Below are 13,300 nucleotides of genomic sequence, written 5' to 3'. Positions count from 1 at the left end.
ACTCCCTGACTTCATGCTATACTACAAAGCTACAGTAATCAAGACAATATGGTACTGGCACAAAAACAGAAACATAGGTCAATGGAACAAGATAGAAAGCCCAGAGATAAACCCATGCACCTATGGTCAACTAATCTATGACAAAGGAGGCAAAGATATACAATGGAGAAAAGACAGTCTATTCAATAAGTGGTGCTGGGAAAACTGGACAGCTACATGTAAAAGAATGAAATTAGAATACTCCCTAACACCATACACAAAAAGAAACTCAAAATGGATTCGAGACCTAAATGTAAGACCGGGCACTAAAAAACTCTTAGAGGAGAACATAGGAAGAACACTAAACCTCAGCAAGATCTTTTTTGACCCACCTCCTAGAGAAATGGAAATAAAAACAAAAATAAACAAATGGGACCTAATGAAACTTCAAAGCTTTTGCACAGCAAAGGAAACCATACACAACACGAAAAGACAACCCTCAGAATGGGAGAAAATATTTGCAAACAAATCAACGGACAATGGATTAATCTCCAAAATATATAAACAGCTCATGCAGCTCAATATTAAAGAAACAAACAACCCAATCCAAAAATGGGCAGAAGAACTAAATAGACATTTCACCAAAGAAGACATACAGATTGCCAACAAAAACATGAAAGAATGCTCAACATCACTAATTATTAGAGAAATGCAAATCAAAACTACAATGAGGTATCACCTCCCACCAGTTAGAATGGCCATCATCAAAAAATCTACAAACAATAAATGCTGGAGAGGGTGTGGAGAAAAGGGAACCTCTTGCACTGTTGGTGGGAATGTAAATTGATACAGCCACTATGGAGAACAGTATGGGGGTTCCCTAAAAAACTAAAAATAGGACTACCATACAACCCAGCAATCCCACTCCTGGGCATATACCTTGAGAAAACCATAATTCAAAAAGAGTCATGCACCCAAATGTTCATTGCAGCTCTATTTACCATAGCCAGGTCATGGAAGCAACCTAAATGCCCATTGACAGATGAATGGATAAAGAAGTTGTGGTACATATATACAATGGAATATTACGCAGCCATATAAAGGAAAGACATCGAGTCATTTGTTGAGATGTGGATGGATCTAGAGACTGTCATACAGAGTGAAGTAAGTCAGAGAGAGAAAAACAAATATCACATATTAACGCATGTATGTGGAACCTAGAAAAATGGTACAGATGAGCGGGTTTGCAGGGCAGAAGTTGAGACAGAGATGTAGAGAACAAACGTATGGACACCAAGGGGGGAAAACCGCGGGGGGGTGGGGATGGTGGTGTGCTGAATTGGGCGACTGGGATTGACATGTCTACACTGTTGTGTATACAATCGATGACTAATAAGAACCTGCTGTATAAAAAAACAAAAAGAAAAAAAAACCCCAAAAACTAATTAAAAAAATAGAGAACGGTGACTGCTCCTTAGATCCAAATAATTGTTGCCACATTAGACTATGGCTCAGAGCTCCCAGAACTTCCAATATGTTTAGACAAAGCCAGAAATCCTAATTTTGGGGAACTCCTGGATTTTAAGACTACACTCCAAAAAAGCAAAAAGCCCAACCAAAAATAAACAGGGAAACATTAGACTGCGGGCCAGCACAAACAGTAGAGGTCAGCTGAATCCAGCCAGCTTGTGACTTCTGCTTTCTGCTGTGTGTTCTGTATCAACCTCCCTCCTTCCTCAGTCTTACATTCTACTCTTGTTTTTCTTCTTTCACTTCTACTTAATTTATCATATTTGCCTCTACTTTATGTATCCTTATATATCACTTTAAATTCTACCTGGGGACAGAGCAGAGTATAAATAAACTGACTACAGGACATCTCCCCTTAGACAGCACATAGGCATCTCAAATGCCTTAGTCACACCAGATTGAATTGAACATTTTCACTCCCTTACCCCCTCATTCCTCCTCTGGAGGATCCAGACGGCCCCTCCTTTGTTTACTGTCTCAATCAGCAGCAACACCCCCATTCACCTGATAGCATGAGCCAGAAACCTGAGTGTCATGCTGTTTCTGGTCCCTCCTCCTCTCATTCATTCATTGTTAGGCTTTACCTCCTGAGTCCCCCATCCCCTCCTCTCCAACCCTAGCACGGAGATTCAGGCCCTTGCCATTTCTGGCCTGAATTACTTTAAGAGACCAGACTCACCTCCTGCACCCACTTTGCCTTTCTTCAAACTCAGCCTCCACCAGCTGCTGGGAGGCACACCTGACCGTCTCCCTACCTTAACCTCATGGAGGGTCCCCACAATTTCCAGGTTAAGCCTAAGCTCTGTGAGGTACTCCTACCCATCTCACCTGCCCATCTGCCCCACACATAACACGCTGCTCCTGGGATGCTCACTTACCCAGCTCAGGCATTAGTCCTCCAAGGAAGCCTCCCTGACACCCCTCAGCTCCCTTGAATGTTCAAGCCCTCCTAGTGTTCCCATAGCACCCCATGCTTTCCACTGTCCCTGCACAGGAACTGGATTAAAGGAAAATAATAGTAACTAATATTAGCACATACTCTGGCCAAGTACCATTCTAGACAGTTTAAATGTATTCATTCATTTCATCCTCAGAAATCATATGAAGAATCACTAGCCCTGTCTTACAGCTCATCAAGCTGAAGCACTGAGAAATCAGTAATTTTCCCAAAGTCACTCTTGGTGAAGTGAGGATTTGAACCCAGTTCATCTGGCTCCAGAGTACTTGCTCTTCACCACTGGGGGGCGCTGGTAGGGGGGGGTCTATCTCAAGCAGTTTCGTGGGAAACTCAGAGCCTTGCATTCTTTTTACTCAGAGATTTATGGGCTCTAAGTCATAAATTACAGCTCTGCCTGCTTTCTCTCCTGATAACAAACAACATACCTGCCACACCCTGAATCTGGACTCCACAGCCACAAAGACTTCCTGAGACCTGGGTGATTCCCAGTCAGGGCTCCAGAATTAGCTCTCTGGAGGAAGCTTGTCATCTCCACCCCCTGAAATCAAGATAAGAGCATTCTCCTTACCTCATCTCCCCAGAAGGCAGCTTTAAGGTTAAAAAAAAGAAAGAAAGAAAAAAGTGGAAGATTCTGGTTTCTAACTCTAAAGGTTGAAGTTCGAGGAAGGAGAGCTCTGGGCCATAAGGCAGGGGTTGGGTAGGACAAAAAAAAGGTCAGAGGGTGGTTACCATAGGGCTTCCTGTGTAAAAGGTGTCCTGGTTACCTTGGCCACAAGGAGAAAGAAAGAGAGAGAGAGAGAGAGAGAAACACGAGGGAGGGGCTGATAGTGGCTCAGAGCCCTGGGCTTCTGATGGGCCCCTTGCCCTGCACAGTTAGTTTCCTTCTGGCTCCTGTGACCATCCTGGCCTCCTGCTTCACTCCCACCTCACCTCGAGACACTCAGGTGTCATATTCCTGTCCAAGCTGAAAGATCCAGAAGAACCTTCAAGTTGTGGCTTGGCCTCCCTAGATCTGCTCAGGAGATTTTATTTAATTTTGCTCATGCCTTCCCAGATGCCAGTTGAATACCACTCCCCAAAAGACGCAGAAGCCATTCATGCTTCTCCTTAGACCAGCCAGCGCAGGGCATCCTGGACCATCAGCCCTGGGCCTAAGATTGCTCTTGGCCTAGAGAATCACCACTTGAAAGAAAAGAGAGGGGCAGACACAGGTCGGAAAGAGTCCAACACACAAAAGAGTATCTTGAAAGAAAAAACTCCAGGATAGGCTCTGGAGACTGAAACATCTCTCTTTCTAAAATAACTATTCCTGCCCACCTGAAAAAAGAAAATTAAAAGCTCCAAACTGTAGATTTAAAGAATGATGGACATTCTGGGAAGGCCAGAATGAATGTGTGGGAGCAGAAGGCACATGTGGAACGTCCACACTGTCAGTTAAGGATGGGTCCTGTCAGAGTGGAATTCCCAGGCACAGCCAGCCAGGTGTGGACAGTGGCCTGGGGCCTGCTCTTCCCTGTCCTTAGGAGCACATTAAGATCCCTACATAGGGGCTTCCCTGGTGGCACAGTGGTTGGGAGTCCGCCTGCCGATGCAGGGGACACAGGTTCGTGCTCCGGTCCAGGAGGATCCCACATGCCGCGGAGTGGCTGGGCCCGTGAACCATGGCCACTGAGCCTGCACGTCCGGAGCCTGTGCTCCGCAACAGGAGAGGCCACAACAGTTACAGGCCCGCGTACATCAAAAAAAAAAAAAAAAGATCCTTACATAGAAGAGCAAAGTGATAAGGATTTTAGTATTCCTAGTTGCTTCCCATAAAGTGCAAAATGAACGGATATATAATCAGAGTTCTTGGGTCAAAAGAGCCTTTTCTCTCCCACGGCAGGCTTTTTAAATTGCCAATGGAGTGCAGTTAGCAAAATCCAGACTGTGGGAAAATCTCCCAACAAATAACCTGTTTTTTCTTCAACAAATAAATTGCAAGAAGGAAAAAAAAAAAAAGATAAATTAAGAGGCTTAAAAGACATTAATCAATTGCAATGTGTGACCTTTATTTGGATTCTAGGGGGTTTTTTTAACTAAAAAAAAAAAAAAAACGGGCTTCCCTGGTGGCGAAGTGGTTGAGAATCAGCCTGCCAATGCAGGGGACACAGGTTTGAGCCCTGGTCTGGGAGGATCCCACATGCTGCAGAGCAACTAAGCCCGTGAGCCACAACTACTGAGCCTGCGCGTCTGGAGCCTGTGCGCCACAACAAGAGAGACCGCGATAGTGAGAGGCCCGCGCACCGCGATGAAGAGTGGCCCCCCGCTTGCCACAACTAGAGAAAGCCCTCCCACAGAAATGAAGACGCAACACAGCAAAAATAAATTAATTAATTAATAAACTCCTACTCCCAACGTCTTCTTTAAAAAAAAACAAAAACACATATGCCCTTTAAAAAACAAAAACAAAAAAACCCAGTATGACATTTGAGACAAGTAAAAATTTGAACACTGACAGGATATTTGATATTAAAGAATTGCTTATTTTTAAGGTATGATTTTTAAACTCCTTTTCTTTTAGAATCACTGAAACATTTACAAGTGAAATAATATGATTTCTGAGACTTGCTTCAGAATAAACGGGGTGGTGCTGAAAGGGGCAGAATTGAAGGGTTGATGGTTGTTGGGACTGAGTGATGGGTACGTGGACCTAGAGCTTCCTTATACAACTCAGTCATCTTCTGTGTGGGTACAAAATTCTCCATAATTATTAAATTTTTAAGAAGTAAAGAAAAAAAAAGGATTCTAGTTTTAATTAACAGAAACTATCATTGGAATAAATATTATCATTTCCTTCCTTGCCCTGCAATTCTTTTTAAACCATAAATTCTGATAAATCAGCTATATTTTAAACAAAACCTCCCATCTACAAAAATCTTTAGTTGGAGGGAAAATCTGTCTGTCACCGATAAGAACTAGATACAGTCCCCTCCAAGTGCCCAGGTAGCTTCTGAAAGAGCTCTGAACACAGGATCTTGGCTAAACTACTCTGTCGGGGGAGTAGGTAATTAAGTCTAGCCAGAGCTACATAGAAGCTCTAATTAAACTCTTTTATGCCCTGAAGTCACGCACCCCAGGCTACACGCTGAAGCTGGAGTAAGGTACTCAGATGACAGCCAAGACCTGGTGATGCTGAGGATTAATCCCTCATCTGCAGGTGAGCTGGCCAGGGCCCAGGGCTCAGACTCCAAGCTATTAGGTATCAGGTGGATGGGCTAGAGCCATGCCCTCCTATTCTTTGTGAAAGAATGATAGAGGATTTTCTAGAACAAAGGAGGTCCCAAATGGAACAGGAGTTTTCTGCAACCCACCCAAAAGAATACTTTAGGTTTCCTCTCAGAGACAATACAAAGAGAAATGGGACCGAATTTCCCCAAAGCTAGCACCTTTCAAGTGGCACTGCTTTAGTGGTGAAGATTGGCAGGAAAAGAATATGCCCAAAGTAAATAAAGGAGGAAAGACACAGTTTCATTTCTCCCAAGGTGCTCATAGCTCTGCATGAAGATTGCACTCAAAATCTGTGAAGTTTAGATAGGCAAATATTTAAGACTGTGAAAACTCTGTGTTTACAACAGTGTGAGGCAAAGACACTCACACACTGTTGACAAGTGTGTAAACTGACTGGTATGCCATCTCAATAGGGCAATTAATCCTGATCAAAATGATACATACCCTTTGACCCAGGAATTCTACTTCTAGAAATACAGTATATCCAAAGTCTCTCCCACCATCAGTATCTCTCTGCTCTCTACTGGATCACTCCCATCACTACATTCTAAAGATAACAGAGGGAGTTCCCTGGTGGTCCAGTGGCTAAAACTACCCACTTCCACTTCAGGGGGGTGCAGATTCGACCCCTGGTCAGGGAACTAAGATCCTGCACACCACGTGGCGTGGCCAAAAAGTGTTTTTTTAAAAAAAAAAAAAAAAGATAACAGAATCACTCTCAGTGCCTCTCTTGCCCCACAGTCCTCTGCTCCCTTTTGCAATTAAACTTGCTGTACGGGATTGTCAGGATTGTCTATCATCACTGCATTCACTTCCTTACTTCTCATTCTTTCTTGAACCTTCTGGCTTCCTCTCCCCACCACAACATAGAGATTGATGGTCTTGTCAAGGTCACCAACGTTCTCCATGTGATAAGATCCAATAGTCACTTCTCTGTTCTTATCTCACTTGACCTCTAGTAATATTTCCTGTGATTGACCCCTCTCTCCTTCATGCCCTTGGCTTCCCCCAAAACAGATTCTCTGGACTTTCTTTCTGCTCCAGTGGCCAGTCCTTCTCAGTCTCTTTTACTGGCTCCTTCTCTGCTTGAAAAGTTTTAAGTGTCAAAGGCCTTTGTCCCAGGCCCCCTTCTCTTCATCTATTCTCTTGCCTAGAATAGCTAAGTCCTTTACTTTTAAAGTGCTAGTGATATGGCAAAGACTCAAATCTGGATCTCTCACCCTGATCACTGAAAATTCCAGACTCAGATATCCAAATGTCCTACTCAACGGTTCTACTTGGATGTCTGACAGGCATCTCAAACTCAAGATGTCTTGGCCAAAACAGAACTCTTGACTTTCAAACTCCAAACTTGCTCACGCCTAATTATTTCATCATTATCCACTGAGAAAAAAATCTATGATCTTCGATTCCTAGATTTCTCTTTTCCTCACATCTTTTGACTCTACCTTCAAAACGCAGCCCAAATTAGTTCCCTTCTATCATCACCCGAATTCAAGCCGACATCATCTCTTGCTTGCGTTGCTGGAATTCCCTAATTGTTCTTGCTTCCCTCTTGCCCTTCTATAATCCATATCCTGTGACTATCAGTAAGACAATCCTATGGCATCCCACCTAGAAGGAAAGTCAAGCTCCTTACTCCCTTACAAATCTCTTCAGTTACCCAGCACCTGCCTGTCTCTCCAACCTATTTGCTCATACTTATTCCCCTCACCCATTCCCATGAAGCTCTTGCTTGGAATCCTCCCAGGGCTGGCTTTCTTGTCCTTTATATTGCAACTTAAATTTCACCTTCTTTGAAACCTTCCCTGAAACCCTAGTATTCTTAGCATTTGCCCTCTCTTAAAATTTACTACTAGTAGATATTTTTCTTATTTCTGGTCTCTGCCCAATCAGAAAGTCAACTCAGTGAGAACAGGGATCTTGTCTATTTTGTTCTCCAAAATGTCCCTCATTGCCTTGAGCATGACTTGGCATATAGTACATGGTGGAAGAATACTGAATGAACAAGTATGTAAAGATATAAAAAGATATTCACCCAAAGATTGCCTGAATAGCAATATATGTATAGCAAAAATCTGGAAACAACCTAAAAGCTGGAGGATTCCTTATATAGTATATCCATACAATGGATACAACCATTTAAAATAATGAGGTCAATCTCTAAATGCTGATATGGAAATAATGTCCAAGATGTGTTCATATACAATGTGGTAGCCAGTCTCCAATATGGCCCTCAGTGATCCTTGACTCCTGCTTTTATGCTCTTATGTAGTCCCCTCCCAAAGTGAATTGCATTTAGTCTGTGTGACCAGTAGAGTAAGGTGGAGATGATGGTGTGACTTCTGAGGCTGGGTTCTAAAGGTCATTGCAGGTCCTCCTTGTTCTCTGGATCACTCCTTTTGGGGGAGGCCAACCTTCGTGTTATGAGATCACTTGAGCAGGCCTGTGGAGAAGCCCTCATGGAGAGGAACCAAGGCTTCCTGCCACCAGCCAGCACCAACGTGCCAGCCCTGTGAGGAAGCCACACTGGAAGTGGATCCTCAGCCCCAGTCAAGGCTTCAGATGACTGCCACCTCGTGAGATCCCAAGCAAGAACCACGTGGCTAAACTGCTCCTCAGTTCATGACCCACAGAAACTACACCAGTTAGCAAATGTTTACTGTTACTTTAAGCCACTAAGTTTTGAGGAAATTGATTATGCATAAATAACATACATAGTATAACTCTTTTACTTTTAAAAAGAAGCATATATGTACTTATACTTATTCATGCATAAACAATACTTCAAAGGATGCACAAAGGGAGTAACTAGGTTCTGACGTGGATGGGTCCACTTTTCGGTATATGCCCTTATATTCTCAGATTTATTTACAAGAACCACTTATCACTTTTATAATTTTTAGGTTTATTTTATGAAAGGTTTAAGCATCACAATATTAAGAGAGAAGCCACAGTAATGGCCCTTCCTAAGCCTTCTTGTCCTTTTGTTTTTCTTGACTTTCTCCCACTCTCAAGATCTGGCTTTAGAATAGGCTCTTCTTTAAAGGCCTTCCATTAACCCAAATACTGGAGGATTTTTTTTTTAATATTGATTAATTTCACTGAGAACATTAATCCCACAGTTAGGATGTTGCTAATGTGGGAATCCTGATTTAATTCTTTGCAGTTAATAAGGCAACAATGTTGCAATCATTGTGGGATGAGCGAATGAACCACTCACACTTGCTGGGTGCTGATGGCTTAACTAGAGTTCGTGGAGCCCACAGGCTAAAGCTGTGTTTTCTGCAGGAGGCGGTGCAGAACTGGTTGTGCCTAGTTTCTCACCAATAAAGACAGACACTGGGAAATATTCCACAGATTGACCAACAGGTAGAGGCAAAGGCAGCTCATAACCAAACCACAGAATTTGTCACGCTCTCCCTCAAAAAAAGGCATTTCCAAAGTGTGACCTGAGTGACTCCAATTATTTACATTTAAACAACCATCTCAGTGACATTCCGAGGCTTTGGATAAAATGGAGGACCAGATCCCTCAGGGTCTGGTTTTTTCCCCTTCAGAATGAGGAGTGGGGATGGACTAGACACATCCTTTGACTACTGTGAAGTCAGAAACTTCGCTTTTTAAGACAACATCCAAGCTCTGCAGCAGACCCATGGTTTTAATCGATGAGACCTGGGAACAGTTATGATGAACTGTACCTCTGATTTGATAATACATTCCAGTCCTCCAAGGGCCTCCAGAGGGTTAAAGCTACAGGAACAAAGTTGTAATCAGTAAACTGTGCATACTGATGAGATTATAGCCCTAGGATTTATGAAATCTTGATCACTGGGAAATTAATTACCTCTGAAACTCCTGCTACAAACGACTGAAATGACATACAGAGAAATGCCCAAACAACTCCAATCAAGCCAGTTTAACATGTGTCCCGCACAGTGGGACAATCCACATTCACTTTCAAATTAAGAGAGCTCTCCTTTAGTCAATGGAGCCAAAGGAGTGCAGCATTCAAGTGTTCAGATAGTTTAGAAAAATCAGAGTGCACTAAGACTGGGGGCACAGAGCAAAGACAAGAACATGCAGGGCATTTCCAAGCTCAGGTTCAGAATTCCTCCTCCCTCCCGTCAGGGGCCTGATTCAGGTAGAACAAGACCTTTGTGAGCCACTCCTCAAAGGCAAAAGAAACAAACATGATTGGAAAAGAATTTGCTTTAGCAAACAAACACTCATGATTCTATTTCCCAAATCTTTTTTTTTTTACACTTTTTAATGTAGAGTCACAGACTTGGTGAAAATGAACCAAGAAAAATATTTCTTCGATAGGTAGTGATTAAATTATGATCACCCGTGCACGGAATACTACCTAGTCACTGAAAATAATGAGGAAGATCCATGTGAACTGATTTAGAAGTTGACATATACATGCACATATGTATTTACATACACATACATATTCATTCTTATTTTAAGAGTATAACATACATATAACATACATATAAAATACATATATTTTCTATAAATTATAAAAATTAGTTCCCTCTGAGAAATAAGAATGGGCATGAGTAGCAAAGAAGTAAAATTTTTTTATTTTATATATTTTTATTCAGTTTGATTTTTTTTAACCATCAGCAAATAGCAGGGGGCTTCCCTGGTGGCGCAGTGGTTGAGAGTCCGCCTGCCAATGCAGGGCACACGGGTTCGTGCCCCGGTCCGGGAAGATCCCACATGCCGCGGAGCGGCTGGGCCCGTGAGCCATGGCCGCTGAGCCTGCGCTCCGCAACGGGAGAGGCCGCAACAGTGAGAGGCTCGCGTACCGCAAAAAAAAAAAAAGAAATAGTAGGCACTTCCCTGGTGGCGCAGTGGTTAAGGATCCGCCTGCCAGTGCAGGGGACACAGGTTCGATCCCTAGTCTGGGAAGATCCCACATGCTGCAGAGCAACTAAGCCCGTGCGTCACAACTACTGAGCCTGCGCTCTAGAGCCCGTGAGCTACAACTACTGAGCCTACGTGTCACAACTACTGAAGCTCGCGTGCCTAGAGCCCGTGCTCCGCAACAAGAGAAGCCACCGCAATGAAAAGCCTGCGTACTGCAACGAAGAGTAGCCTCCACTCACCGTAACTAGAGAAAGCCTGCGCACAGCAACGAAGACCCAACACAGCCAAAAATAATTAATTAATTTGTTAAAGTCACTTAAAAAATAGCAAACACCAAAAAAATGTTTTCCATTGGATGAGCCCACAGACCACCTGCATGGCTCCTGAGAGCCATTTGTTTCTTCTCCCTTTTATCCTGTGTCCACCATCTTTTGCTTTCCCACCTATAAAATGGGAACCCCACTATGAGACAGCCTGCTTTGAGACTGAAAGCAGCGCCAGCAAGGAAGGCAGGGTGTATCTGGCACTGAAGTGAAAGGGGGCAAATCAGAAATGAGATCACATCAGTAGTTAGGGAGTAACAGTAATAATGCTACATAAAATTTATGAGCATATATGTGCCAAACATTTAATCCTAATAACTCTATAAGATACTATTATCCTCATTTTACAAATGAGGAAACTGAAGCACAGAGAAGCATCTTCCCTAAGTTAAATAAAACAAAGAAATAATGGAGTCAGAATTCAGCCCTGCCTGGCAGCCACTAAGCTGTGCTGCTTCAATACAAAGTAAAATAACAATGAGATTTTTTCCTATTAGATTGGTAACATTTCGAAAGATTGATGGGGCTTCCCTGGTGGCGCACTGGTTGAGAGTCCGCCTGCCGATGCAGGGGACATGGGTTCCTGCCCCGGTCCGAGAGGATCCCACTTGCCGAGGAGCGGCTGGGCCCGTGAGTCATGGCCGCTGAGCCTGCGCGTCCAGAGCCGGTGCTCCACAATGGGAGAGGCCACAACGGTGAGAGGCCCACGTACGGCAAAAAAAAAAAAAAAAAGAAGATTGATGGATGAGCATTTCAGGAAATAGGTGCAAACATACTTTTTGGTAGAAGTATAAATTACTGAAGGCCATTTGGCAAGTGTTACCAAAATTTTAAATGGGCATCGATAACTTTTGACCTGGCCATTCTATTTTCAGGACCTCATCCTACAGAAATACTCACAAAGATGTCTACACACAGATGTTCAATGAGGCACTATTTTTTTAATTAGTTAATTAATTTTATTTTTGGCTGCGTTGGGTCTTTGTTGCCGTGCGCGGGCTTTCTCTAGTTGTGGTGAGCGGGGGCTACTCTTCACTGTGGCGCACAGGCTTCTCATTGTGGTGGCTTCTCTTGTTGGGGAGCACAGGCTCTAGGTGTGAGGGCTTCAGTAGTTATGGCACGCGGGCTCAGCAGTTGTGGCTCATGGGCTCTAGAGCACAGGCTCAGTAGTTGTGGCACGTGGGCTCAGTTGTTCCGTGGCACGTGGGATCTTCCCAGACCAGGGCTCGAACCCGTGTCCCCTGCACTGGCAGGCAGATTCTTAACCACTGCGTCACCAGGGAAGCCCAGCACTGTTTTAAAAGAGGGAGAGAGAGAAACAATTTCAGGAGCCATAAGTAGGAAATAACTAAATGACTAAAACGTCACAATACATCCAAGATATTAAGTAGTCTGTATCCTTTAAAAATGGAGGTCAATTCACAGATGCAGACATGGAAAGAATTCTAAAATGTGGTTAAAAGAAAAACAATTATCCCAGAGCAATGTGTATAATATGGCCCTATTTACGTAAAAAATAAGCTGTGAGAATCACTTACATTTCTTAGAAGAGTGATGCCTTGGCTTCCCTTCTCTCACTCCCTCCCTTGAAAACAAAAGTGAAAGCAAAAGCCACATAACTCAGAGATAAGTTGTAAAAAATAAGTCATGTGTTATTTATAAATCAATCATACAATAAAACAATTATTTTAAAAGGTCACAAATACACCAGTTGTATAAAGTCAGCTTGGAGTCAAGTACCTCTTTAAATACATTGCAAATCACTTCTATTCCAGAAGTTCTTTTCCAAACGGATGTGGTTCAAACCCAGTGACGGCTTTATAATTTCATATTTGATAACAAGTCAACAAAACTGGCAATAAATAGTCCAACAAAAATTTTTATTTATTTATTTATTTATTTTATATTTATTTTTGGCTGTGTTGGGTCTTCGTCTCTGTGCGAGGGCTTTCTCCATTTGCGGCGAGCGGGGGCCACTCTTCATCGCGTTGCGCGGGCCTCTCTCTCACTATCGTGGCCTCTCTTGTTGCGGAGCACAGGCTCCAGATGCGCAGGCTCAGTAGTTGTGGCGCACGGGCTTAGTTGCTCCGTGGCATGTGGGATCTTCCCGGACCAGGGCTCGAATCCATGTCCCCTGCATTAGCAGGCGGATTCTCAACCACTGCGCCACCAGGGAAGCCCCAACAATAATTTTTTAAAATACTAAGTGGTAAACACTATTCCTAGTTGTGAAACAATCTATTATTCAGACAACCTGAAGATTTCATTGAAGTCAGTAAAGAGTTACACAAAATTTATTTTTCTACATTTAAAATCCTTGATGTATTTTCCTTGAAGTGATAATGATATACACAAAAGCCCAAAG

Source organism: Phocoena phocoena, chromosome 3, assembly GCF_963924675.1.
Source record: "Phocoena phocoena chromosome 3, mPhoPho1.1, whole genome shotgun sequence".
Taxonomy (NCBI): Eukaryota; Metazoa; Chordata; class Mammalia; order Artiodactyla; family Phocoenidae; genus Phocoena; species Phocoena phocoena.
This window is presented reverse-complemented; position numbering follows the sequence as displayed.